Consider the following 25841-nt stretch of genomic DNA (forward strand, 5'->3'; position numbering starts at 1 on the left):
TTCATAGTAATTTATTTTAAAAGAGTGAAAAAGGGATTATGATGTCTGAACTAAAATGAAAAGGCCATTGGGCTAGAAATCAAGATCTGTAGGACCCAAGGCAAGTCATTCAATCTGTCTACACATTACTGTTTCATATTTAACATGTAGAACGTACCTAAGTTCCTGTCAGTATTATATTTTTATATCTACCCAAGCATTATGGAACCGGGGTGTATATAACTAAATCCTAATAAGAGAAAGTGGAAATAACCATAAACTACTGGTGCAAGGTTTCCATAAGAGCCAGACAGCAGAGTATGATGGAAATATAATGCCTGATGGTATCACTATCATTATTGTCCAAACAACATTGCAATTTTTATCCTAGGAGGCCATTGTGGTCTTGTTAGGATATTGATGTACTATTTTGCTATCCTCAGTGGTAGTATTTTAAAAAATAGACATAGACACAGTTAGATCACATGTCTAAAGTATTCAAGTCACCTTTATTAGTTTTCAGTTTTTCAAAATATAATACCCCCATGTGTACAATTTAAAGGCATTTAATTGTTGTTTTGTCTGTGAGATTTGGAATAATCTGTACTGCATTAAAAGTTACAGTTTGTTAACAATGCCATGTTTTCAAGAGGAATTTATGGAACATGCGACAATAGTAAATACATAAATTATTACATAAATGAAATAAAATTGGTCTGTAGATAAGACTCTTATTTCACATGAAAGTGTCACACACACAGTTAAAATTATATTATGCCCTGAACAGTCTAGACACGTAGGCAGTAGTAAAATTAAAATGCTCTATCCATGTAATACATCACTCATTAAAAAAATATAGTATTTAGCTCATTATCAATAATGAGAGAATCTTCTTATAATCTCACAGAATGCCAATATTCCTGTAATTATGATAATAATAATTTAGAATATGCCCTTTGAAAAGAATCTAGGACAGTCTACTAATAATAAACAATGAATATATCAATCTGGGCTCACTGCCCAGATTATCACAAATATGTATAATGGAGCAAAGAAAGAAAGAAATTCTTATAAGCACAACTGACTCCATGAGGAGGTCAAAAAAAGGAACAGTAATTGGATAAAACCATGGTCAAATATAAGTACAGGCTTCTCATGAATCTTTTTTATAAAAAGCTATGTGTATCTGTATATTATGACTTCTTTCTTTAGAGTTCTTTAGAAGTCTGCATGAGATACAGTGAAAAAGGAAGCTACCTGTCCTTCCACCATTTTACATGTAGGAGAAATATCACCTAAGGAAACAATGATTTACTCAAAATGTGCAAATCTGCCTTAACTATTTTAATTGGAAAATCAGCATATTCCAGTTAGAAATTCTACCTCTTAAAACAGATAGTATGTGAAATAAGTTACATTTTTATTGGTAAATAGCAAGCTGGAATTATTGTTTTACATGCCAAAAATTGCTCCAAATTGCTCCCTAATGTCCTATTGATGTGCCATTCTCGTTTATTGAGCCACAAAACACTGTTGTTTTATTTCCATTTTTAATTTTTAAAAGTGTAGTGAAACGTTGTTCTTTGACCTTAGCCAAGTAAAAGCTCAGTTCAGTTCAGTTCAGTCGCTCAGTCGTGTCCGACCCTTTGCGACCCCATGAATCGCAGCACGCCGGGCCTCCCTGTCCATCACTAACTCCCGGAGTTTACTCAAACTCATGTCCATCGAGTCAGTGATTCCATCCAGCCATCTCATCCTCTGTCGTCCCCTTCTCCTCCTGCCCCCAATCCCTCCCAGCATCAGGGTCTTTTCCAGTGAGTCAGCTCTTATCATCAGGTGGCAAAGTATTGGAATTTCAGCTTCAGCATCAGTCCTTCCAATGAACACCCAGGACTGATCTCCTTTAGGGTGGACTGGTTGGATCTCTTTGCAGTCCAAGGGACTCTCAAGAGTCTTCTCCAACACCACAGTTCAAAAGCATCAGTTCTTCGGCACTCAGCTTTCTTCACAATCCAACTCTCACATCCATACATGACCACTGGAAAGACCATAGCCTTGACTAGGACCTTTGTTGGCAAAGTAATGTCTCTGCTTTTTAATATGCTGTCTAGGTTGGTCATAACTTTCCTTCCAAGGAGTAAGTGTCTTTTAATCATGGCTGCAATCACCATCTGCAGTGATTTTGGAGCCCCCAAAAATAAAGTCAGCCACTGTTTCCACTGTCTCCCCATCTATTTTCCATGAAGTGATGGGACAAGATTCCATGATCTGAGTTTTCTGAATGTTGAGCTTTAAGCCAACTTTTTCACTCTCCTCTTTCACTTTCATCAATAAACAAAGATACCTTGGGTATAGACCATTCAGTTCTGGATTTTACTGGACAATAATTTAACTTCCTAATTTTAGTTTTTCTGTGATTCATTCGAATATTCTTTTATCCATCTAAAAAGAACATTTTTTGAGTTTTTACTACACTGCTGGATATTAGAGTCAAAAAAATACATAGGATTTCTGATCTCATGGCACACAAAACAGGATGAATAGAAAAAAAGAAAAAGAATCCAAAGAAAGTTCATAGCCATTTGTTTTTTTATTTCATAGACATATACATGTATAATGTATATGGTGTGCAATATGTAATTCATAGATGTAGTATAATTATAATAGGTACTTTGTTATTTCCACTTCAGTATTCTTGCCTAGAGAATCCCACAGACAGAGGAGCCTGGAGGGCTACAGTTGATGGGGTTGCAAAGAGTTTGACATGACTGAGTGACTATCAGTTTCACACTTTCATTATCACTAAAACTGATACAGTTTCATAATTTCACTTTCATTATTACTGATTTTAAAGACATCTGAATTCTGGAATTTTCCAGGCAGGTATATGTGGATAGGATGATTGATACTGTAGTAGAACCATGAACAATGCATCAATGGTGAAGATATTTCTAAGATTTTTGGGGAAATAATACAATTCCACAAGGCTTTTGCTGATTTTTTAAAATTCTGATTCCTTATATGCTGATGACAAGAAATAAATGACAAAAATAGGTGTCTTCAAATCAGTAAAAATGGACCCACTACCAAGTCATCTTTAAAAGCCCTTTTCCTATGCAGTTTTGGAAACACTTATTCCATTTGATTTTGTCACAGCCATAAAGATCTCTGGGATGCAAAGAAAAATAGAGATTGGAATGTTGTGATTATTTATTTGCCATGTCTTATTTTGTGTACTGCAAGCATCAGACAATTATTCTTTTGGAACTAACAGCAGATATTGTTTCTTTCTGTTTTAGGTAAGCACATTAATTATTCCTGGTATAATCAGACAGCATCAAGGTAAATTAAAACTTGGTAAAATTATATTTCATAAGAATGATCATTATGTAAATATATATGAAGTTTTAGAAAAAATGGTTAAGGTCAAGGTTCTTTTTGGAACTCAATACTGAAAATACTTTAGAAAACAGAAAATGTAAGTGCTGAGTTTTTTTGTTTGTTTGTTTTATTCTGATATCAGAGCTATAAACTTACAAAAAAATGTGTGTGTCATATGGAGTATTAAAAATGTTTATTACTTTCTAGTGCTCTTAGGTCTTTTCTCATATTATAAGAGAAATGCAAATCAGAGTATTTTACACACAAAACGTTATATAAGCACATTTCTTGCCAATATGCAAATTAATTTATTGATTGCACATATTTGATTTCAAAATAAACTGAAATATAACAAAGAAGTGCTTTTCAAATATAAGAAGATGCTAGTAGTTATTTTAAAGCATATATATTATATGTGTTAAACTTTTAACCAGGAAAAATAGAATAATATGAATCAATTTTATTTGTCACTCTGTAGATTAGTTATCAGCTAACATTAGAAATTAATTTCTCCTAAAAATAAGTTATTTTTCTAGGAGGAATATGCTATGGTCCATAAAATTCATATTGCTTTTCCTGTAATTACTCAACTCCTAGTTAGGCATGCTGTTTTGGTAGTCACAACTGAAAAATCCACATTTAATAATAGTTACAGGGTAATATAAGTAATATCAGTTTCTAGAAATACATGTAATGTTTATATATATATATTATAGGAAATTTGTTCCATTTTCAATTTTAATTTCAAAATGAAATAAAAGAGTGTTTATAATTACTTGCAATTTAGCCTGTTTCTCTAACTTCTTGCAGTGAAGGCCAAGAGAATTCAAGTTTGTAGGAGCATATCTTGTACAGTATAATCAGGCGTTCTTAGGGACACAAGACCAAATTATCTTCTTTTAAACAAACACGTGAACCTTAACTTTAGTAAGTAGTGAGGCTAAATTTTACTTTTATCATTAAATAATTTTGTTGGATTGAGAAGCACAGAAGTATTGTTTGGCTAGTGTTTTGCTCCTCATTTACCATTTTACCTTTCCGATAATGTGAGTTGTTGGGACTCTGATAAAATATATGCTTTCTGTTTTAATTAGAAGCTAATATTTAATTGGTTAAATTGAGGTTTCTTTCTATTAGCATAGATAAATGTCTACAATGGTAGAAAGTATGAGAAACTTTCTAAATGCTTCTTAATTGTGTTTCTCTGGAAAGGTTTAGCAGCATCTGTTTGAGTGTGTATTGCAGCACATATTTGAAATCATACATTTAAGTATAAAATGTATCAGGAGGGAGAAAAAGCTCAAAAATTTTGCAAATGTGACCACTGTTTATAATGATAATCAGATATAGATAATTTTATAGAAATATACATCCAAAACTACTTTATGGCCTCAAAACAAAATATTTTGACTTACTGTTACATATTCAGAAACATAAAATTCAAATGCATAATCCCATATTTTTGATTAAACAAATCTTAAACAGAAAATATTTTAAACTTTGTTGATAAAATTAGCATAGATTTCTGTTTAACTGAAGAATTAGAAATATACTTTAAACTTTATCTGATGATTATGAATTATGCCATGTGTCAGGGTCCATTGCAGTAAATGTTTTAGTAGAACATAATAAGAGTGAACGGTATATGTAGAGGTACTTTTACCAAAACAAAGAAAATAAGTAACAAAAGCAAAAAACAAAAATATGAAATGTTCTTAACCATGCCAAAATATCCTTAACTATGTAATTTTCATTTGGCATTTTCTCTGAAATAAAAAGCACAGCAAGGATTTTTGCATTTATTGTTAGTTGGATTCCAACTAATTGGTTCTTTACTTAATGTTAGTATTCCAGAGTATATAATATATGTTCTTTGTCCATTTGAGGCTATACTTTGAATGTAAACACCTAACAATGACATTATGAGTTCAAGATTGATAGTTATTTGATTTAGCAACATCTGTTGTTGTTTGATATATGCCAAGCAGATGCTCTTCCTTGAAATTCAACTTGCAATTTGATTTACTCACATGACATGTAGCCTTGACAGAAGAATACTATTGCTATTTATGCACAGGTATTATAATTAGCAATTGCATGTGTCTTTAGTCAAACAAATGTCTATAGACTGGGTCAAACATCATTAACTTTAATAAGAACAGCAATGGGCAAACACTTTGAATCACTTACTCCATAAACTGATGTAAAGTTCTTTTATGTTTCAAGGCATCTAGAGTCGTTTTTCCAATTAGCAGTCCTTTCTTTTAATGCTCTTGGAGAATTAATGAAAACACAAAAATATATGTCATCAGAATGATATTTTTTCCTATGTCTGTCATTGTATTTCAAATCTGTCACATATACAGAGTTGTAATGAGAAAAATACCCAGAGACAAACACTACTCTTAATTTAATTCTCTATTCACGTTTTGTAATATGCAGCAACACAATAAAAACTGCTGTAATTGTAACTGAATTACACTGCTTCATAGTTTGTGTGGGGACACAAAGGGATTTAGGATAAATATAAGAAGTGATAATGCTGAGTATTAAAGAGGTCTGAACAAGGGTTTTCTGACAGAATATCTGTAAAAACCAAACAAAAGTATATTTGTCCTAAAAAAATATGAAAATTACATAATATCATGCCAGTGATTATGTGTATTGTAATTCTAAGGAAACCTAATGTCCTATAACTGAATATGCATCAGATTCTACTTTTCCAAGGAAGTCTCTTGCTCAATGTTAACAATCCAATGATATCATGTGACCTTTTCTATGCAAATATGAATAATTTCAGACTATCAGAGCCTCTCATGCACTACCCCTTAAAGGGACATCCTTAATTGCTTTTATAGTCTCAATTTTATTTTAACCTCCATTACCTGTAATATCTTCTTTGAAGCTTGAAATTAACTTTTCTTTCTTTACAATTTTATCCTTTCCTATTTTGGTAAGCCATGATTTAACTTTTCTACTGAAGTTCTAGGGGTTTCATGCAACATAGACATGATTAATTTAATATGATAAAGTACATCTTTATTATATTATTCTATTAGTCACATTCACTGAAAGAGAAATATATCCTTTTTCTGTGGAGATCATTCAGAGATGTGCTGTCTTTTGCATATGTAAGCAAAATTAATGGTACTGCAATAGTAGAATATACACATTGTGGTGTTTAGTTGGTAATAAAAGCTTTTGCGCCGTCTCAACTAGATTCTTACTAACTCAACTTTTTTGTAATCAACAGATAAACATCTATTAAGAGACTGACCTGAAAATCAAAGCTGTGATCTTAGTCTGCTCAGAATGATACTCTGAACAATTAAGCTAACCAACCCAATCTAGGCTATAATTTAGGAGAGAGAATGAGATCAGGCAACAAAGCTAGTGTTACCTTTTTAGATTTTATTTTTCTACCTAAATGTTTCTCTGAAATAGATTGAATATGTCAACCCATCCTTAAAGTTAACACCTTGTTCTTTAAGTATATTCTCATCCCAGCTCAGTTATGAGGCAATAACAATGTACATTTTCTTATTCTAAAATTAAAATAAGGCAATTTAGCCTTTATTTTTGTTCTTATAAGATGGTGGGAGATTCTTATAAGATGGTGGGAGGTTTAATTTTAAATGACAGAAGCCATCATACTTATTATGGAAAGAAAATCAATCATAATTGTAACAAAAATGACTAAGTATTTTAAAGTTTCAAGGGGACAAAAAATAGTCATAAAAATGTCATAATACTCATGATCATCCTGACATCATTGCTACATACCTCAAATGTTTGAAGCTCTTATGTGAATAAGCAATGAATGGTCAAATATAGTCCAAGTCACTGGCTGTGGCCTGAGTGGAGAAGCTGTGTCCAATTTTCCTTTGTGATTCCATTTTACATAGCATAATGCTTGGCACATTTTTAGACATTTACAAATATTTTTGTTGTTACTATTAGCACATGCATTTATTAGATTATTTTACAAAGAAAAAAAATCTATATTGACATATGCCAAGTTTCATAAAATCTAAGCATAGTGGAATTTAATAAACTGTTCATTACAAATAATCTATCTTAAAGTCCTTACATGAGGCAAGGGAAAGTAGGTAGTCAGGCTGGTTCAAAGATACCTACCTTCCTACTTACCTACCCATATACCGACATCAGTTCAGTTCAGTCGCTCAGTCGTGTCGGGCTCTTTGCAACCCCATGAATCGCAGCACACCGGGCCTCCCTGTCCATCACCAATTCCTGGAGTTTACTCAAACTCATGCCCTTTGAGTCGGTGATGCCATCCAGCCATCTCATCCTCTGTCGTCCCCTTCTCCTCCACCCCAATCCCTCCCAGCATCAGTGTCTTTTCCAATAAGTCAACTCTTCGCATGAGGTGGCCAAAAAAAAAAAAATGTTTTCTTTAAAAATAATTGTTCCTTATCGAAGTCTTTTAGATTACTAGAGATTTTAGAAATGGAACCATTAGTATTAATACAGATTTTTTTTAATAAGAAGTATATCAGTAGATATTCAGTGAGCAATCTTTTTTTTCTTTTTTCTTTCTGATTCTGGAAACTATGCCAGGTTCTTAAGATATACAAAGGAGATAGCATGAAATCTGTTATCAAAAAGTCATGATTTATTGTAGAACAAAAAATAAGCATATGAAAATTTTTTTATAAGAGGAGAGGTAGGAAACAAATGTCCAGTTGGGGCAAATAGCTTCTAAACGAACAAGAATACTTTGTTTTAAAAACCATACTTCCAAAATTGTAACTTTGAACTACCTGGTTTAGTGGTATAACACTAACAATAGAATAAATGCATCAGTTCAGTCAAGCAGTTGTGTCTGACTCTCTGCAGCCCAATGGACTGCAGCACACAAAGCTTCCCTGTCCATCACCAGCTCCTGGAGTTTAGTCAAACTCATGTCCATCGAGTCAGTGATGCCATCCAACCATCTCATCCTCTGTCATCACCTTCACCTCCCACCTCCAATCTTCCCCAGCATCAGGGTTTTTCTTTTTTCTTTTTTTTAAGTTTATAGTTTATTTTATTCCATGGTTTATGATGAGATTTAATTTTCTGTTCAGTTTCTAACTTCTAGAAATTTATAGATTACTGACTTACAGGTTATCTTCCTTTCTAATATCTGAATTTAAAGTTATGAATTTTTATTTTATTTTTAATATAAATTTATTTAATTGGAGGCTAATTACTTTGCAATACTGTAGTGATTTTGCCATACATTGACATGAATTCACCACGGGTGTACATGTTTTCCCCATCCTGAACCCCCCTCCCACCTCCCTCCCCATCCCATCCCTCTGGGTCATCCCAGTGCACCATCCCCGAGCACCCTGTCTCATGCATCGAACCTGGACTGGCGATTCATTTTACCTGTGATGATATACATATTTTAGTGCCATTCTCCCAAACCATCCCACCTGCGCCCTCTCCCACAGAGTCCAAAAGACTGTTCTATACATCTGTGTCTTTTTTACTGTCTCGCATATAGGGTTATGGTTACCATCTTTCTAAATTCCATATATGTGCGTTAGTATACAGGGTCTTTTTTAGTGAGTCAATTATTCACATCATGTAGCCAAAGCACTGGAATTTCAGCTTCAGATCAGTACTTCCAATGAATACCCAGGAATGATTTCCTTTAGGATAGGACTGGTTGGATCTCCTTGCAGACCAAGGGACTCTCAACAGTCTTTTCCAACACCACAGTTCAAAAGCATCAGTTCTTTGGCACTCAGCTTTCTTCATAGTCCAATTCTCACATACATACATGACTACTGGTGGTTATCTGAGTCATAAAGATATTTTTTGTATAGTTCTTCTTTGTATTCTTGCCACCTCTTAGTATCTTCTACTTTTCTTAGGTGCATAACATTTCTGTCCTTTATTGTGCCCATCTTCCATGAAATCTTCCCTTGGCATCTCCATTTTTTTTTAAGAGTTCTCTAGTCTTTCCCATTGTATTGTTTTCCTCTATTTCTTTGCATTCATCACTGAGGAAGGTTTTCTTATCTCTCCTTGCTATTCTTTGAAACTCTGCATTCAAATGGGTATATCTTTTCTTTTCTCCTTTGCCTTTAGCTTCTCTTCTTTTCACAGCTATTTGTAAGTCCTTCTCAGACAACCATTTTGTCTTTTTAAATTTTTTTTCATTGGTTATGGTCTTGATCACTGCCTCCTGTACAATGTCATGAACCTCACTCAGTCAATGGTTCTTCAGGCACTCTGTCTATCTGATCTAACCCCTTGAATCTATTTGCCACTTCCACTGTATAATCATGAAGGATTTGATTTAGGTCATACCTGAATGGTGTGGTCCTTTTCCCAACTTTGTTCACTTTAAGTCTGAGTTTGGCAATAAGGAGTTCATGATCTGAGCTACAGTCAGCTCCTAGTCTTGATTCTGCTGACTGTATAGAGCTTCTCAATATTTGGCTGCATAAATATGATCAATTTGATTTTGGTATTGACCATCTGGTGATGTCCATTGTAGAGTCATCTGTTGTGTTATTGGAAGAGGGTGTTTGCTATAACCAGTGCGTTCTCTTGGCAAAAACTCTGTTAGCCTTTGCCCTGCTTCATTTTGTACTCCAAGGCCAAATTTGCCTGTTACTCCAGGTATCTCTTGACTGACTACTTTCACATTCCAGTCCCCTATAATGAAAAGGACATATTTTTTGGGTGTTAGTTCTAGGAGGTCTTGTAGGTCTTCATATAACTGCTCAGCCTCTTCAGCATCACTGGTTGGGGCAAAGACTTGAATTACTGTGATATTGAATGGTTTGCCTTGGAAACAAACAGAAATCATTCTGTCATTTTTGAGGTTGCATGGGTAAATTCAAAATTAATTTTTTTGTTTGTTTGTTTAGCACCATTTACAGTATATATTTTACCTAAACCCATTCTTCTTCCATTATTTTTCTGGCTCATATTGAAGAATACCTGTTTTCTGTTACTTCTTTGAAGGTTTTGTCATCATTATTCAAGCATTGTTCTGTAAAAATATACAAGCATATAGAGAAATAGACCACTCTGGTTATTCTAAATTTAAAAGAATGCTCTTTGAATTACCCTATAGGATCATAAGCATTAGATGATAATGTAATGGTTAAGGTTTTTTTTTTTTTTTTAATATTAACATTTGAGTTTCAATTTTCTTCTATTTCTACATAAATAAATTTAAGAAATGTTTCCCATAAAAATCTTGATCTTACAGCTGCTTATAGTTAGCTTTAATACTTATAGTTTCAGAACTATTTCAAATTAATTCATTTTTAAAATTTTGGAATGTTTGCCACTGAATATTAAGAAATTTTGAATACATTCTGGGATTCATATACTGAAACAATGCAAAAAATATTTGTCTTTACTTACATGCTTCTCTATTGAAAATAAAAACTCTGATATAAATTATTCCAAAGCCAAGTGCATAATCAGTAGGAATCTATTCCTATCCATATGTTCATTCTCAGCTAAAAACATACCCTCTGTGTTCCAGATTAGATTATTCAGTCATCTTGCATCAGGAATTTTGGGCTGTCAGTAATACTAGAATTGAATCATTGTCCTGATTTTTAAAACATGACAATTATGACTATCATTGACTCTATATTTCAATATTTTGACTTTTAGTTTGCTCTTTTAGTTGCAATTTTATAGATAATATTAGTGTTTTCTTGGTGACTCAATTGGTACAGAATCTCCCTGCAATGCAGGAGACATAAGAGTCATGGGTTCAATCCCTCAGTCGGGAAGATCCTTTAAAGAAGGAGATGGCAACCCACTCCAGTATTCTTACCTGGGAAATCCCATGGATGGAGGAGCCTGGTGGGCTACAGTCAATGGGGTAGCAAAAGTCAGACATGACTTAACTACTAAACCATCACCATAGGGAGTATCAAGGATGCTTTCCAGAAATCTTTCTCTCTCGTTTAATAAAAATATTTAATGACAGCTAGATTGATAAAACCCTGAAGAAGGGAATGGCTGCCCAATTCAGTATTCTTGCCTGGAGAACTCCATGGACAGAGGAGCCTGGTGGGGTATAGTCTATGGAGTCACAGAGTCAGACAAAGCTGAGCAACTAACACACACACACACACACACACACACAGACTAATAAAAGATAAATATTGAGAAAGAAGTGTATACATTATATGTATCCTATTTTCAAACACTGTGGAGATTATCGCCTTTCAGTCAAATATCATTTCTCACTTAAGCACACCATCTATTTCTCACTGAGCCAAATACTATCTCCCATTGTAAGTTCTGATTCAACCATTCTTTTTTTTTTTAATTTTTTTTCCCATTTATTTTTATTAGTTGGAGACTAATTACTTTAAAATATTGTAGTGGTTTTTGCCATACATTCTCATGAATCAGCCATGGATTTACATGTGTTCCCCATCCTGAAACCCCTCCCACCTCCCTCCCCATCCCATCCCTCTGGGTAATCCCAATGTACCAGCCCTGAGCACTTGTCTCATGCATCCAACCTGGACTGGATGATCTGAGAGAATAGCATTGAAACATATATATTATCAAGTGTGAAACAGATCAACCATTCTTTTAATGATAGCGAGTGCACTATCTTCTTAATTATTTGGAAAGGCAAACACACAACTATATGATAGTTCAGTGAAGTTTTCTGCCATTGTATTATAAAAACCAACTTTTCTTCAGTTTTCCATAACATGTACTTCATTTCCTTTCAAGCCCTCAAACAAAACATCTTTGAAATCCCTATTTCCACCAACATTCTCTTTTAAATAGTCTAGTTTATTTCTATCAGATGTTTAAAATGTCTTTCAACTTCTACCCATTAGCAGATTCTAAAGTCACTTTGCCATTTTCAGGTATTTTTTATAGCACACTCTACTTTTAGTTATCAAAATTTATATCAGTTTCTTGTGACTACTATAATAAATCACCACAATCAACATGTACACCAATAAAAATGTATTCTCCCACAGTTCTGAAAGCCAGAAGCTTGAAATTAGTATGACTAAGCCAAAACCAAAGTGTCTGGAGGGCTATGCTACCTTGTAGGCTTTAGAAATGAACACATTCCTTGTCCCTTCCAACTTCTGGTAGCTGCTGGCTTTCCTTGTGCTGCATCATTCTATTCTCTGCATTTGTGGTCACATACCCTCCTCTTCTTTTCTGTGTTTCAAATCTCACTCTGTTGTCTCTCACAAAGATATTACAGTGGCATTTAAGGCCCACAGAGATAATCCAGGATAATCCCTCCATCTCACAAATAGTCACATCAGCAAAACCCTTTTTTTTTTTCTTATTAAGTAACTTACAAGGTAACTTTAGGACAACTATCTCCAGGGGGCATTTTCAGTTTACACAGGTACCATCTTAGAATTCTGCTTACCAGTTCCTACTACTAAGAAAGTTGTGTATATCTTTCAAATTACTCTAGGACTATATTTTTATTACATTATTGAATATAATATAAATTATATGTTATGAATATATTTAAAACATAACTATAGGCAATAATATAGATTAGGCATAGTAGAAACTTTTAGTTTCTTTGGCCAATTCCAACTAAATGCTACTGGCTCAATTAAGAAGAGGCTTCAAGTGTACATCCAAGCTTAACAGGAAATGGTGGTGTATGTGGGAGTTGCTGCATATTTATGTCATATTTGCCTTTCATAGTCAACTATAGTAATATCAGATATCTGATGATCATTGGAAAAATAAGCAATAAGAAGTAAATATATATGTAAGCAATGCCACTCCCTTCAAGTTAATATATTGTTTTATTCTTTATATAATATTGCAGATTCCTTTCATAAGAGTGATGTTGGACTTTCTTATCAGCTAGTTATCTACTCAAATGCATTTTTGGTCAAACTTCAATCAATGTTTTTATTATATAATCTGACTCTTCCACTTATTAGGTCTCTGACTTAGTGTTTCTTCTTTACCTTAGAATAATAACTACCTCACATGTTCATTGTGAAAATCTACTATTGTATGACTAACTTTTTGTTACTGAGGTCAAGCATTATTATTTTTGCTGCCATTTATCCTGATTCATTAAGATATTAATAAGCATGACATCTAATTTGAGAGGTTGGACAATAAGTCTATGATTAAAACTCATAAAGCACAGAAAAACCATTGAGTTATAGAGTTAAATAACAGTTAACTTGATTTGCAATTTGAAGAAATACTACATTATTTGGCAAGTTTCCTAGTACTATTTAAAATATATGAAGAGAAATTAGAGAAAACAATTCAGTACAGGTTGTTTTCTTTATGCCCACTGAATTTGGGAAGAGCTTGCATAATGTAAGAAGGTTCTACTTCAGTGAGTAAAAAATGCAAAATACATTGCAAAACAGAACATGTATTTTTATTAATAATTAATTTTAATTTTCTCAATCATACACACTAAAATATGCCAACAATGCTATTGGCCCTGGAGACATATATGAAATACCCATATGTTTATTCATTTTCATTTTATGCATGATATGTTTAATTAGTATGTATTATTAATTAAGGGACATTGTTACAGATATAAAGTTTAACCCATTTATAACTGAGTGAACACACTACTTTTGCAATTTCATAGATACAAGTTCCACAAGTTTTCATCAAAAGTCTACTTTTAAAGAAGCCTGATTATGAGTACATGTTTTTTTGTGGAAAACTATTATTTTAATAATATTGTGTGTGTTTAATAAACAGATAACACACATATAAATAAAGTAGATTTTATCAATTCTTTACAAAAATGATTTTTTCAAGAATATATATAAATACACTAGTCATTTTATTTTATGTATATAATGCAAATTTTGGATTTTTATAGCCAACAAATAAGAAGGAAACTAGTGTTTTTATTTTTATTTTTTTCCATTTATTTTTATTAGTTGGAGGCTAATTACTTCACAACATTGCAGTGGGTTTTGTCATACATTGACATGGATCAGCCATGAAGTTACATGTATTCCCCATCCCGATCCCCCCTCCCACCTCCCTCTCCACCCTATTCCTCTGGGTCTTCCCAGTGCACCAGGCCCGAGCACCTGTCTCATGCATCCAACCTGGGCTGGTGATCTGTTTCACCATAGATAATATACATGCTGTTCTCTCGAAACATCCCACCCTCGCCTTCTCCCACAGAGTCCAAAAGTCTGTTCTGTATTTCTGTGTCTCTTTTTCTGTTTTGCAGATAGGGTTATCATTACCATCTTTCTAAATTCCATATATATGTGTTAGTATGCAAACTAGTACAGCCACTATGGAAAACAGTGTGGAGATTTCTTAAGAAACTAATGTTTTTAAATACCTATTCTTTGCCTTGTACTGCGACATAGAGATTCTATTTGCCATTTCAATATGTTTTTGTGGTTATCTTATTAGGTACACCAAACAATCCCGGTTTTTTACTTGAATCTTGATTATAAAGAATTGGACATTTGGATGTTTGCATGGATTCATTTTCTGTTGTACCCTCATAAGCTATCTCTCGCTTAGGTCTTAGGAGAAGGCAATGGCACCCCAGTCCAGTACTCTTGCCTGGAAAATCCCATGGACAGGGAAACCTGGCAGGCTGTAGTCCATGGGGTCGCTAACAGTTGGACACAACTGAGCGACTTCACTTTCATTTTTCACTTTCATGCATTGGAGAAGGAAATGGCAACCCACTCCAGTGTTCTTGCCTGGAGAATCCCAGGGACGGGGCAGCCTGGTGGGCTGATGTCTGTGGGGTCGCACAGAATCAGACATGACTGATGTGACTTAGCAGCAGCAGCTTAGATCACACGGGAAAAAGCAATACAAATTAGTTTCATTTTCTTAATATATTCCTTCAAATGAATACATTAAAGAAAAAAAAAGTGATTTTTGGCAAATTTGAACTAGAAACTTTTAGACAAACCAGTTAGTAAATTGTTGTTCAGTCACTTAGTCGTGTCTGACTTTTTGCAACCCCATGAACTACAGCACGCTAGGCTTCCCTGTCCTCCTAGTAATGCACGTGGTTTTGTGGTTTTAGTGCTTTTTCTTTTTACAACTTTTTTTTTAAATAAAATCATCTTACTTCCATTTTATTGTAGATGGGGAGGTGAGTAACATAATTGTCCATTGCAGAAAATTTTTGGTATGATTTAGTCTTCCCAGAACAGCATATTAAACCTAGACAGTATATTAAAAAGCAGAGACATTACTTTGCCAACAAAGGTCTGTCAAGGCTATGGGTTTTCCAGTAGTCATGTATGGATGTGAGAGTTGGACCATAAAGAAAGCTGAGCACTGAAAAATTGATGCTTTTGAACTGTGGTGTTGGAAAAGACTCTTGAGAGTCCCTTGGATGGCAATGAGATCCAACCAGTCCATCCTAAAGGAAATCAGTCCTGGGTGTTCATTGGAAGGACTGTTGTTGAAGCTGAAACTCCAATACTTTGGCCACCTGATGTGAAGAGTTGACTCATTTGAAAAGACCCTGCTTCTGGGAAAGATTGAGGGCAGGAGGAGAAGGGGACAACAGAAGATGAGATGGTTGGATGGCATCATCGACTCAATGGGCATGAGTTTGAGTAAACTCCGGGAGTTGGTGATGGACAGGGAGGCCTGGCGTGCTGCAGTCCACAGGGTAGCAAAGAGTTGGACATGACTGAGCGACTGAACTGAACTGAGGCTTCCCAGGTGCCGCTAGGGGTAAAGAATCCTCCTGCCAAAGCAGAAGATGCAAGAGACACAGATTAGATCGCTGGTTGGGGAAAATCTCCTGGAGTAAGAAATGGCAACCCACTCCAGTATTCTTGGCTGGAGAATTCCATGGACAGAGAAACCAGGGTATAGTCCATGAGGTCACAGAGTCAGACTCAACTGACTTAACTGAGAGGTTGAACACTTCATCATCATCAGTATGCTAAGCTCTGATGATTTAGATTGGATATTTCCAATTTCTAGTGAGAATATGGGGCTTCCCAGGTGGTGCTGCTGGTAAAGAAAGTGAAAGTGTGAAAGTGAAAGTCGCTCAGTTGTGTCTGACTCTTTGCGACCCCATGGACTGAATAGTCCATGGAATTCTCCAGGCCAGAATACTGGAATAGGCAACATTTTCCTTTTCCAGGGGATCTTCCCAACCCAGGGATCGAACCCAGATCTGCCCACATTGCAGGCGAATCCACCTGCCAATGCAGGAGAAGCAGGTTGGATCCCTGGGTTGAGAATATCCCCTGGAAGAGGGCAGGGCAACCTACTCCAGTATCCTTGCCTGGCGAATCCCGTGGATGGAAGAGCCTGGTGGACTATGGTCTATAGGGTCGCACAGAGTTGGACACAACTAAAGTGACTTAGCACAGTGAGAATATGTCCTATGTCATTAAAAATGCTATGTAGCATAACCTATCTCCCAAAATGATCAACTATCTACTGTGAAGGTACATGACATACCATATACTTTCCTATGTTAATTCATAAAATTATTCAGTAATCTACTTTGCCTAACATAATCAATTTTCTATTAGCAGAGTGAAAAATGAAAGTAATTGTCTAGAAAAAACCAATGTAAAATTCACTCTGCCTCAAAATATCTAGAAAATTGAAAAAAAAATGAAGTCTTTAGGACAGGTATCTACACACTTATTTGTGTTTTCTGCTTAACTTTGGGTATATCTCAGGTATATATGTATCTATTTTGCCCCTTAACTCTAGGAAATTCATTATATAACTTAACTAAGACAACTATAATAAATGGCCTGTTCTCAAGAAATTAATGTTTTTTCCCCCTAGAAGAACTGTGTATCCATATATGAAAGCTTTCTAGATCTTAGTTATCTATATCCCATTTTTTACACTCTTTGTTATCAGCTACTTATGGCTATATGCTTATTAACATCATTTGCATTTAAGTGTGATGATTTAAGTCACTCTTTTATGTTTGCATATTTGTTTATTGAAATAAAGCACTCCTTAGGTTTTGCTTGCATTAACAGTTGTAAGCTCATAATTTTCACTGAAAGTTATTCCTTTCTATAAATGAATATTTTGGAAATGGAAAGTAATTAAAGACTAACAAAAGTAAGCAAATGGATTTTTAAAGCTCCTTAATGATTGTTTGAAGCACAATGGACATTTAAGATAACCTATCTTCTGCAAAAAATTTAAAACCGTGTAGCTAATTTATATATTCAGTAAGTCCATAGAATTCATTCACATTTGACAGATGAGGAATTCTGGCAGACAGTTTAGAAAATTTATGGAAGATCATTAAAAAAAAAAAACACCAATGAAAGAGCAGGAAATGATATAAAATATTATTTTTCTATATGCTTGTAGGGTGATATTCAAGTACAAAGTACATAATTAAAGAGTACTGTGATGAACCATTCCTACTAATGAGGAGTCCTCCTGCAAGGGTGTGGATCCAGGAGAAGCAGTGATAGCCATTCTTCAAAGGATGCTATTTAGCAAATCATCTTCACAGAACACTGAATGAGTGCTTGTGGGTTTGGGGAAAAAACCCTCTTTTGTTAAATCAGTTTGTTTTTTGCTATATTTAAAAGAGAGCATCTTTGAAGTAGCCTCCAATATATAGTGAGTTAATTTCATATCAATCATAGGGGAAGGAAGGCAGTATCAAGGAAGAAATCTGAGTATGTCTGACTCCTAGATTCATCATTTGTATGTGAACTAGGGCAAGATATATAAGCTATGTTTCTTTTTCCTTATGAAAAAAACAGATTAATAATTAAACATAACAGAGACAATTGGAACATGAAAGTATAATTAAATAGATATAAGGGACTTAATATAAAGTAGTCAATAAAATGATAACTGTATATATTTGCATATGTATATACATGCATGTAATTTGTTATTGGCAAGGAAAAGAACTTTTTTTCCAAAATATACATCTAATTGTTCACTTATCTGAAAATTTTTCTCTAGCTCCAATTATAAATATCCTTAGTAAAATAAATAATATATCAATATTCTGAAAATTATAAGAAACTGATTGTTTTCTCTTCTCTTTTCCTGGAGAGGAAGGCATTGGCATATAGGAAGGTACTGCATCTATCATGGGAAAAGGCATGACTATAGAGCAAAAATGAAAGCAGTAGTTAAATAGAGTTTTGTTTGTCTATTTGTAGATAATCATGGTGCATAAACAATGGTGCATTGTTTTAGCCCAATAAAAAGATGAAACATTATTTATTGGTTGGTCAAACCAAAAATGGAGAAGGCAATGGCAAGCCACTCTGGTGTTCTTGCCTGGAAAATCCCAGGGACGGGGGAGCCTGGTGGGCTGCCATCTATGGGGTCACACAGAGTCGGACACGACTGAAGCGACTTAGCAGCAGCAGCAAATCAAAAATACATTTACTATATTGTTAAGTAATTAAGGACAGATATAATTTGACTAGCTATTCAATTATGGGTGTCCAGGTATAGAGACCCAGCCAGGTTATAAGCAAATCATTAAATCTTTTTCTAATATACGTAGTTAATGCTATACATTCCCTCCAATGTACCGCTTTAATGGTAAAGAACCCGCCTGCCAATGCAGGAGACATAAGAGATGCAGATTTGATCCCTGGGTCAGGAAGATCCCAGCAACTCACTGCAGCATTCTTACCTGGAAAATCCCAAGGACAGAGGAGCCTGACAGTCTACAGCCCATAGTGTCACAAAGAGTCAGACATAACTGAACAGACTTAGCACAATGCTATAAATTCCCTCCTGGCTACAGTTTTAACAGCATCTCAAACATTGTCATGTATTTTCATTTTTATTCAATTTACTTAGATAGATGTTAGTTTCTGGGCTTCCTGGGTGGTACCGTGATAAAGAATCCACCTGCTAATGCAGGAAACTCAAGAAACGCTGGCTCAATCCCGTAGACAGAAAGGTCTGCTTGAGAAGGAAACGGCAACCCACTCTGGTATTCTTGCCTGGGAAATCCCTTGGGCAGAGGAGATTGGCAGGCTAGAACCCACTGAGTCGCAAAGAGTTGGACATGACTGAGCGACTGAGTGCATACATCTTAGTTTCTACTATTTGGGGATTAGCAAGAAAATACTGGTTTTCAACTTAATTTCATTATTCAAAGATATACTTTATCTGACTTGAATACTTTTAAATTTATGAAAGTTTGTTTTACGGTCTAGTATGTATCTTATCTTGGTAAATGTTTTTGTGTGCACTTGGGAATAATGTATAATCTGCATTTGGATGGAATGTTCCAAATTTGTCAGTTAGATTAATTTGATTGATAAGGTTGTTCACATTTACTATATCTTTATAATATTATGTCCACTTGTTCAATCATATTTTGATAAAGAGGTTGTCTTGGTCTGTTCGAGTTTCTATAACAGCCTGGCATAGATTGGGTAGCATACAGACAACAGGAATTTTTTCTCATAGCTCTGGAGCCTGGGAAATCCAATATCAAGATACTGGCAGATTTGGTGTCTGCGGAGAACCCACTTTGTGTTTCATAGTGATCATCCTTTTTGTGTGTGTCCTCACATTGCATAAGGAGCAAGGGAGCTCTATGGGGTCTCTTTCATATGAACACTAATACTAATTGTGAAGTCTTCCTCCTCAGAGACTAATCACCTCCCAAAAGCCCTGATTCTTAAACCATCACATTAAGGGTTAGAATTCCAACATATGAATTGGGGTGGAAACACAAACATTTAGTATATAACAGGAGTTTTAAAAGATCAGGTTATGATCATGGATTTGTTTATCCTTGTAGTTGCATCAATTTTTATTTCATGTATTTGAATTTATGCTAGTATATGAAGATATTTTTTGGGTTCTACATCCTTGTGACTAATGAACACTTTTATCATTGAGAAATGATATTTTTCTTTCCTGATAATATTCATTATCTGAAATCTACTTTATCTAACATTAATGTAGTCAATTCATGATTATTGCTTCCCTAATTTTTTTTTTCATTTTAAAACTCTTTAAGGCTTATAGGAAAGATTATAAAGTACTACAGAAAGCCTCCATCTACCCCATAATACAGTATATTTCTTACAATTAATAAACCAGTGTGGTGGTTTATTCACAAGTTGTATTCAACTCTTGTGACCCATGGACTAGCCCATCAGGTCCTTTGTCCATGGGATTTCCCAGGCAAGAATACTGGAGTGGGTTGCTATTTCTTTCTCCTGGGGATCTTCCCAATAATAAAAGATTATTATTAACTGTAGTCCATACTTTGTTCAGATTCTTAGTTTTATCTTAATGTCATTTTTCTCCTCCAGCATCCCACGCAGGACACCACATTATACTTAGCAGTCAGGTTTCCTTGGGCTTTTTTTATCTGTGATAATTTCCATCTTTCTTTTATTAGTGTTAAAATGCTGTGTCTTATATCATCCTTTTACTTTTAACTTATTTGTGTCATTTTATTTAAAGTTTATGTTCTTTCTGTTAGGTCTTACCTTTTTTTCCCCACTTGACAATCTTTGATTTTAATTGAGGGCAATTTTGACTTTTTAAATTATTCCTAAATAAATGTAATTATTGATCTGGTAACCTTTAAGTTACCATCTTGATATTTGTTTTCTATTGTTTAATTTTAATTTGTTCCCCCTTTTGTGCTTTAAGATTGAATGTTTTTATGATTTTAAGTTTTCTATTTTTGGCTAATTATCAATAGCTATTTTTTTATTTTTATAGCAATTGCTTTAGTTTTTATAATATATATTTTTAACTTTTCACAGTGTACTTACAAGTGGTATTATGCCACTTCAAATGGAATAGAAGAACATTACAGTTTTATGTATTTTTTTTTCTCCTTTCGCAACTCTTGTGCTATTATTGCCACACAGTTTACTTTTACTATTTGTAAAAATCCACACCATATTATTATCATTTTAATAAAAAACTCAGTTATCTTTTCTCTCCAGCATTCTGTTCTGAAAACTATGGCTACATTGGGAGTTAGCCAGGCTCCTCCTGGGTTTCTTATCCCTGCAGGGAAACTAGGAAATTCTCTCAATATAGTGAACTGGAGTATTTCAAGGTCTCACTGTGTTCATCCATCTTCAGGGCTCACTATCCTTTATTTGTTGTCCGATGAACAATGGTTTGCAAGCTGCTACTTCATGTATATTGTTTGTTCCAGTGGAAAAGTAAATCCCATCCTTGTTATTGTCTTTTGACCATCTAAAATAAATTGACTAGAATATATCATGTGAATAGCGGTATTTTACAAGTAATCTAGCAGAAAGTTGGAACCTCATAGAAACACACATACACAGGAATTTAGCTCCTTAAATCCCGTGCCTTCTTATACTGGGAATCACAGAAGTATATTAAAAAAAAAAAAAAAAGACAAGAAATTAATGCTATGTAGTCATGAGATATAATAGGAAGACTGGATTTGGGTCTGATAACCTGGATTAAAATCCAGTGTCAGGGAACGTTGAACAGGAGGATTCCTGTGTGCTGTTTTCTGTCTCTCATAAATCTTCTGTTCCTTATCAGCTCCTGGTAACAGGAATGAGTGGATCAGCATGCTGCTCCAGGACTGAGGTCATAGGATGAAACACATGCATGGATTTCCTTCAGTAAACATTCTCCTTATGACAAAACTGCTTAGTCACGACCCTCTTTCTTGAGATATGGATTGTCTTCTGACATTGTGACCATCGTTAATTTCTTGTTCCCTTGATAACGGTTGCTGTACATTTGGTTTTCTGATCTTTATCATTGTCAAAAGAAATTCCTTGTACAACAGCCTATATATACTCACAGAAAGATCATTAAAACACCCTCGCTCCACCAGAGACTTGGGTGCATCCCCGTGTCTCTCTCTCTCTCTCCCTCCCTCCGACTAATTCTCTGAAGCCTGGAAACCTGCGGAGTTCACTTTCCTGCCCGGGCTTTCAAGACCTCTTCGAGAGGGCGCCCTGTGCCTCCGTGAACAGTACAAGCCCTGTCCTAGGGCTTTATTGGTTCTCTGCGTAACCCAGGGAATATTAGCTTCTTTCTCTTTCACTTTCTTGCTGTTGACTCCAGACCACCAGGTTCCGGTCCGTTAAAGGGCCCCAACAATCCAGGAATATAGCTCTGTATCTGAACAGATGACCTGGTCTCTCTTAGAATAGTATTTTTCTCACATGAAAAACCAAATTAATAATGCCAGTCTCACAAGATTATACTGAAGACCACAACATCAAGCACACTATTTAGCTCATTACAGAGATTTTAAAATGCTTATCTATTTCTCCATTAAAGTGGCTGTGATTTCATGTTAACTTGCATAAATTTCAGTGCCTAGCATGTTAAGCTACTGGTATGTATAATAATTTACCATCTTGAAACTCTAAAAATAAACGATCATCCCATTTTATAGCCAAGGGAATCATATCTCCATAACATAGTCATGGCTAAATATACAAAATGAGTAAGCATTTTCTGTAGGATCTGAACCCTCAATTTTATCCTTTTTTTTTTTTTTTTTAACTTCTCCCTGCAAAGTTTAGCTTCCTTTTCACAAAATAATTTCCAAAGATATTTTCATTTTAGAGATATGGATCCAATATCAGAATTTTCAAACATTCTTGACTACCATTTGCTATTTCATGTGCTTAATATTATATCCAAAATTCTGTAAAACCTATAGTTATAAACTACTACTTCCATAAATCTGCCATAATAATGACTATTCAAAATGCTTTTCTCAGTAAGTGAACTTAATTTTATACACAAAATTAATAGGCTAAACTATTATCATTTTCTTTAAAATATTAATTTTGGCTATCACACTCTCAAAAAACTCGTAATTAAAGTCTGGAAAATAATCAAAATGCACACTGATGAGAAAACAGCTATCGCTTTTTATAGTTTATGATTCAGTATGTTTTGGTTATTCTTTATGATATAACATAAATTTCTGTTATGTGCACTACCAATTGACACTGTCAAAAAAGCAGAATTTTGAGGACAGTTGGATGTCGTAGCCACTCTTAAAATATCATGCTACTGTTTTATGATAGTATTTTAAAATATTTTGCATTAAAAGCACTCTGAATCATTATAGTGAGGATTTTATTTCCCCCCAACAGTAGTATTTTATGCCCTTTCAGTGTGACATGTTCTTTTAGTCTATTTTGAGTTCATCTCCCTTTCTGTCAAATATTCCTTGGTAAAATATTATAACAGACCATTTTTCATATTATGATCTTTGTAGTTCTCAGTATGATTTCATGTCTCCTATCTAAACTTAGAGACAAATGCCACTTTCTCTACAACCTCAGAAGCACAGAAATCTATCCTCGTATCACCTTTCAGATTTATATATTTTCCACTGATCAAACTCTCAGCAACATGTCTTGCTATTTTTTCATATTTCTCTTCTCAGGAATCTCTCCTATAACCTTTCTCATGTAATTATTGTAGACATCCTAAGTGCAATGTACCAGTTTGCTGCCTTGCTTGCCTATTCTATTTTGAGAAAATCCTAGAGTAATTTAGTTCTAGGGAAATAGTAGGGAATCATCATCATATCCACATAAACATATGGACAAATACATGTAAATCTTTCTCTTTATACCTTAAGAGCGTAGAATCTGGAATAAGCTTTCAAAGCTTTGAGTTCAAAGCCCAATTTTTTTTCCTTTTTTTTTTTAATTGAAGTGTAGTTGATTTACCATATTGTATTAGTTTCAGTTGTAAATCTTAGCTCTTTAAGAAATAATTGGGTAACATTTGACAATTTGCTTAACCTCGTGTTTCAACCTTCTTAGTAATAAAATGGGAGTAATTAATGTACTTACCTATGAGCATTGTACTTAGAAGAGGGCTTAATATGTAATAATTATCATGTAAACATGAGTTATGATGACTGCTATAGCTAATGCTACTAACATTACTTTTGCATCACTATCACAGTAAAAGCAAAGATTCATGTAGGCACAGTATACCAGAAGCAAAGTATTGATTTTGGAGATCTGTGTGACTCCATGTCATGTATCTCTCTCACACTAACCCTAAATCTAGAGCATCCCTACTAATGCTATTTATTCCCTTCTCATAAGCATGTTCTCTTAGGAAAAACAAAATAATGAAATAATCAGAAGGTAAAATATGACTTTTAACCATCATAATAAATAATATTAATTGTTAAAAAACTTTCCACTTAAAAAATGTGGATAATAAAACAAGGAAAATAATTAGCTTTATTAAATAAATGTATAAGCATTACAAAATTTTACATCTACTATCTTTTTAGTCAGCTAACTACCCTGTCAAGGAAATATTATTGTATGATTTTACAAATAAAGTTATCAAAGTTAATAAAAAGTAGAAATGTTTGTCCAAGACCACATACAATGTAAGAGTTGGCACTAATTGTCAAGTCCAGTATTTTCTGGTTCCAAAGACAAAGAGATGAAATCTTAAATACAAACATGGAATTTCTGATTGAGAAACACTAACTGATTGGAAAGGTATTTTGAGCAGCTGGCCATTTTCTAAGTACACCTGCAGTTTCTGTTTATAATTGACAACCTTATGTTTCTAGGGCTTTCTCAAATCTTGTGAAACAGGGTAGCACACACCTTTTCAGGTCAGAGCAAAGAGAGCTGCCAGTTCTTAAATCCATTGATTCATTCATTAATTACTTAATCCTCATTATATGAGACCTTATTGTTCTTTTAGTATGCTATTCACTTAGTGTTAAATCGTATTGCTATGAAGATTATTTAAAATCATACATAAGTTATGGTTTATATCAATGTCTTAGTTTGTGCTAATATAACAAAATACCATAGACTAGGTGGCTTAAACAACAGGAATTTATTTGTCATGGTTCTGGAAGATGGGAAGTCTAAGATCAGGATACCCTGGTGAGAGCTCTTTTCCTGGCTTCCAGTCACAGACATCTGCCTTCCTTCTGTGTCTTCACATGGTAGAGAGGGTGAGCTCTGGTTTCTTCCTTGTCTTTTAAGGACACTAATCCCCTCATAGCATCCCATCCTCATGGACCTCAGCTACACTGAAGTATCTCCCAAAGGCCCTACCCTCAAATATCATTGGACAGAGGGTTAAGGCTTCAGCACATGAGTTGCGGCGGCGGGGGGGGGACCATAAACATTCAGTCCCTAACAATCATATTGCTTTTCTGCTTCTAACTTGTCAATAAAAAATAAAATTAAAGTGTGTTCCACTGTGCTCCCCCTAACTTCCTACTGTGATCACTGCAGCCTCCTGTGGGGTCCCAGGCTGTCATTCATTGCTCCTTTCCAGGCTGACCTAATTCGGTTCTTGGAATGTGTTTTTCACCTCGGGGACTGATGTTTCTTGAAGTAGTTCCTCCTTCCTGTGATATTCATGTTCACTCCCCTTCTGTTTAATTCACCTTCAGGTTCCTTTTCAAAGATTACTTCCTAGAGAGTCCCCTCTGAATTCTAATATCTTAAAAATTAAATCCTTCTCTTATTGCTTTCTAT

At 34.6% G+C, this 25841-nt stretch overlaps 1 protein-coding gene across 5 annotated transcripts in view; it reads left to right on the forward strand.

Moving 5' to 3' along the window:
* The window catches only part of CADM2 (cell adhesion molecule 2), a 1201425-nt gene that overhangs the window by 604857 nt on the left and 570727 nt on the right, over window positions 1–25841 (forward strand). Inside the window, exon 2 of one of the 5 annotated variants that reach the window (XM_043892919.1) lies at window positions 3279–3321. The exons of the other annotated variants lie outside the window; for them this stretch is intronic. The gene's annotated coding sequence lies outside the window, so the exon portion shown is untranslated. The remainder of the gene's footprint in view (window positions 1–3278; window positions 3322–25841) is intronic. 5 annotated transcript variants of the gene reach the window in all.

Source organism: Cervus elaphus, chromosome 31 (assembly GCF_910594005.1).
Source record: "Cervus elaphus chromosome 31, mCerEla1.1, whole genome shotgun sequence".
Classification (NCBI taxonomy): domain Eukaryota; kingdom Metazoa; phylum Chordata; class Mammalia; order Artiodactyla; family Cervidae; genus Cervus; species Cervus elaphus.